Source organism: Ornithorhynchus anatinus, chromosome 11, assembly GCF_004115215.2.
Source record: "Ornithorhynchus anatinus isolate Pmale09 chromosome 11, mOrnAna1.pri.v4, whole genome shotgun sequence".
In the NCBI taxonomy this organism is placed as follows: Eukaryota; Metazoa; Chordata; class Mammalia; order Monotremata; family Ornithorhynchidae; genus Ornithorhynchus; species Ornithorhynchus anatinus.
This window is the reverse complement of record NC_041738.1, coordinates 44557479-44561971: the sequence shown is the minus strand read 5'-3', so window position 1 is coordinate 44561971 and position 4493 is coordinate 44557479. Positions and strand designations below refer to the sequence as shown.

Sequence of the window (4493 nt, the reverse complement as noted above, 5' to 3'; positions counted from 1 at the left end):
ATTATTCTACATTTTTTTCAGACAGTTAAGCAAAACAATGTTCCCTTTGAAGCATGTGTAATTTTCCCTTTTAAAATATAATCCCGTTTCTACTCTTTCCCCACCCACTATTTTGGAGTTTTCCTTCATCCACAACTCCTCTTTTCTTCCCTCTCCCCCACCAGATTTGTCCGAAATTAAAATAGTTTTTTTTTAATATTTTTGCTTTGTGTTTTTTTTGCTAATTAAATATATCTACCAGTCAGGTATTCATTTTATTATATTGCTTTCCAAGTCTACATAGATATTGCAAATGTTTTAGGAAAAACGCATTCCAGAATGGCAAAAAAGGGAATGTTTTTTCTTTCCTAAGTCTTTCCTAGATGTTCAGAAGAGAACTAAAGATGGGTAATATATAGTATCTAAGGACAGTAATTAAATTCACCATTTTATTTCAACTATGTCAATGGATATACACAAACAGCCACATTTATATTTTCTAAACATTTCTTACCACTACAGCTTAAACTGGAAGATGATCAGTGAGTCAAATTAATGATGTCCATGAAAAAAAAAAGAGAATCAGAAAAAACTACATTATAATCATTTTGAAAATTCAGAGAGGTCAAACTGTACATTTGAAATGAAAAATAATAAAAACCAAATGGTTCTATTTTCCAAAAACATTTAATGAGAAAAATAAATTATAATTTTTGAAATCTGTTTCTCTCATACTTGCTACTCTGCATTTAGTGTCTGAGGTTGTTGGGTTTTTTTTTTTTTTTAACATTTGTAAGGCATCCATTTCTCTAGAAATTTAGAAGAGTAATGAGGACTAGCAGTGGGTGCTATTTACTCCTGGCTCAACTTATAGATGTAGAACTTGGGAAGGGGGAGGAAGAAGAACAGAAGAGGGGGAAAGCACTAGATGAGAAGAGGAAGAAGAAAGTCCAGTACTCACCATTTATTAGAGAGCATCAACTCCAGCGACCACTTCTCCCTCTCTCCCAGGCTCCATTCGAAAGGAAATGCAGCTCTTTTGCAGAATCAGAAATGACCCTCCAGGAAGTTGGCAAAATCACTAACTAAACAATCAATAGAGGAAATGCAATTCATTTAAAAATATAATTCATTTTTCCGGTTTGGAAAAGTGAAGGCACAAACTGATCCTGAAGATGTGTTTTAAAAATTATTTCCTGTGAAAAAAAGTACATCCACAAATGTCCACATTCATATTTTCTAATTATATCTTATTGTAATAAATCAAATTTAACATATTTAACTCAATGCTTCTGCATCAGGCATATTCATTCAAGTAACTATCCAATAACTAATCAAAGATATAACCTTAATGGAATGCAAATAAAAGGTATGCAACATTAAGGAACTGTTTCGATGAAGATTTCTAAATTAATTTCCCAATCAAAATTCATTTGAAACTTGGCTTTCTATGCAAGTGTTCCCACTGAACAACAACATTATTTTTTTTTAAACTGAGCATTTGCTCTAGAACTGAGTTGGGGGATTCTTTGTTCAATAATTGGAAGTGAATGTAGGTGGAGAGAGAAAGGGAGAGAGTGTGCGCTTATGAGCGTGGGGAATATGTAATTCTAATGACTAGTGTATATGCAACATATGTCGCTAGCTATACGTAACTGACTTCACTTGAACTTCAGGAAGAGCAATAAAAATTTTGCATATTACCAAGTATAAAAACCTCCGGGAGGATTAGGCCACTGGAGAACATATTTTAGGCTCTATAAATTTATTTACAAAAAAAGAAAACAATTGTGAGCGCAATTGCGTATTTGAGCTGGTTTGTCTTAAAAGCAGAGCCTGTCTTTCAAACGACTTTTTTTTTATTCCAGGATCAAAAGGAAAATGTTTTCTTTCCAAATCAGCTAAACATTGAGGCTCAGATGCATGTACTAAATGTAAAACTTTGATCAAAGAAACTATTTTTCATTCAAGATTGATAGTTGAAGAGCAAAGAGAAACAGGGAATTACACATTTCTTCTGTTGTTGTTTCATTTAACGTGTATTTAATACAAATTGAGTTTAAAAATAAAAACAAGCAAACTGCCAGTCCATCAAACCCTTTCTGTTAAATATATCTATTGAATGTCTGGGGGTTTGGGGTAGGGATTGTTGATAGAAGATTTCGGTTGTTCTACAGTTGTGGGTTTTGACTTCTTAAAAGTTTATTCATTACTGAAAAAATATATATCCTACTAATAATCCAACAGGAAAAAAAATAACTTGAACTTCCTAGCTCTGCTAGCAAGGAAAAAAGAAATGAAGAGGAATGTTTGTTAAATTTTTATTCCAGTGAAGTTAATGCCCGAGTTTATATTTTAATTATTAAAGGCTTCTATTTAAAAAAAAAACTGCATTGTAAAAGTTATCAGGTGATGAAATCCAAAAAAGGTTTTCAGGATATATTTCCAAGAGAGTAGTTTTTATAATAAATATAATTTAAGGGCTGGATGTAGGGGAAGAGAAGGAGGATGTGTGCATATTTACATTAACATTCAGAGCAGAAACCACGGTCTTCCATGATACGAACAGCGATCTTTGCAAAGCCAAAAGCCATTTTCGTGTGAACAGAGGAGTGAACTAGAGGCCTCAGAACTTGAATATTTCAAAAACAGAAATGGTTTCTTTCCCTGAATCCCACACTCTCAACTCCACGCTGGACTGGCAATATAATTAAATTCTTTGCCGCAACTGTACTAGAGGAGTGTGAAATCCAAACCAGCCTCATGCCAATTTGCAATGCAGATCTGTGAATTATGAGGGAGCTGATAACCCAGGTATATGTAAACTCCTGGGGTCACTGCTAAAAGCAACACAACTTATACATTTTTTAATAAAGAATGTTTTCTTGCAAATTGGCTGGACTCCACCAACACCATGGATGAGCTAGCTATATAAACACTGTATAGAAGATTAACACTGCTGTTGTAACCTCATATAGAGTTCTGGGCTTTATGAAAACTTTAACTGCTGCTGATATATGGGCCTCATAATAGGCTTTTTGTTTTAAGTATGACAACAGATCTAAATTGAACGTCTTGCCGTTCCTAGTTTTCGTGCCACTTACAACACAGATCTATCTTGACCTCAAAGGCCTCCCAGGGTTCCTACTATTTAAGGGAGAGGGGAGAAGGGTTGAGAAGGAGGTAGGGGGGAGCAACCATTAATATTCTGCTTTTGCATGGGAGTTAACGAGTCAGATGTCCGTGTCACAAATATCAAAAGGAATCATTCCAAAAATCTGGTGAACTATTATGGATGATGTCTTTAATTGGGCAGTTAGAGTGGAAAATAAATTGCTGGGGTTTGTTGCCAGGGGGGTTAGACCAGAAACTGGGATTTTCAACAATAGTTTGGACCGATGCTTACATATCCCTACATGCGGATGTGGATGCACACTCAAAGAGAAGGGGGAAGAAGTAAGGGAAAGAACTCCAGTGGGTCCATGTGGGAGTCTGGTCATCTGTAAGAAAAAAAAACTTCCCCAGCAGAATAGAGCAAATTGAGCTTCACACAAGCACACAGTCTGGAGTGAAAGAAATAAGAACTGCTGAACTAAAGAAGGGTGATGGGTACTGGCTTCTGGGCTTGAGACCTAAGGATCTCCCCGGCCCCCCATAACAGCGAGGTTAGTTACACTGCTAGCCTCTGCCTGCCGGTGGTTGCCCAATGTCGCATATGGTTCTGTTTTCCTAACAGGATTCAAGTGTGGTATGGGCTGTGCTCTGATCAGATGAAACGTGGGTGAAGGTGAGGATGCAGTCTAAGGAAAGGAGCTTTCAAGAGGATTGGGAGGGTGGGAAGGGAAAGGGGAGAGACACTGATCGTTAGGGGGAAAGGGGAGAGGGACTAGAATGATCCAACACCAGCTCCCTTCAAGAAGCGGCAGCAAGACCCACCACAGGCGGCCTCCATTTTTCACTGTCACTGCTGCTAACATGAAACTCCAGAAAGAAGTCTTTAACCAAAAATAAACTGAAATAAAAACCCAAAACACTTTTTTTTTCCCTCATTTTCGGACCAAAGTTCCCTTTTAAATAGCAGAATATTTCTCTACCAAAGGCCTTTTCAGATCATTTTACCCCATGCCCCATATCCTTTCAGAGCATTCCTCTTTTAAGGCCCTTGCCACAGACCCTTTGGTGGAATGTTCTAAAATGCTAGCATCAACAAATTTTTATTTTATTTTATTACAGAACCTTTATTTTATTGCAGTGAGTGAGTGGAGGAGAAATTGCGGTGCAATAAATTTAATAAAAAAATCAGAAGAGGTACAGTAGATCTGGCTAGAGATTCCGGAAAGCCAACAAGACCAAATACAATGTAACCAAAGCCGATACCTTTATGAGACACGGAGAGCTGCTGGCTTAGATGCATTCAAGATCTCTGAAGTCTCTTCATTAGCTACTTTGACGAATTTGACTTCCAGGATGATTGCCCCCGAGAGGCTTCCAAAAGCTTGAAAATCCAGTTTTAT

At 36.9% G+C, this 4493-nt stretch overlaps 1 long non-coding RNA gene across 1 annotated transcript; it reads right to left on the bottom strand.

The window, feature by feature from the left end:
* Window positions 1-414: 414 nt before the first annotated feature.
* LOC114814988 lies at window positions 415-4493 on the bottom strand. The gene is made up of 3 exons (XR_003762775.2): window positions 4357-4493; window positions 941-1064; window positions 415-507 (listed from the first exon to the last, which is right to left on the bottom strand). It is a non-coding gene; the product is annotated as an uncharacterized LOC114814988 (long non-coding RNA).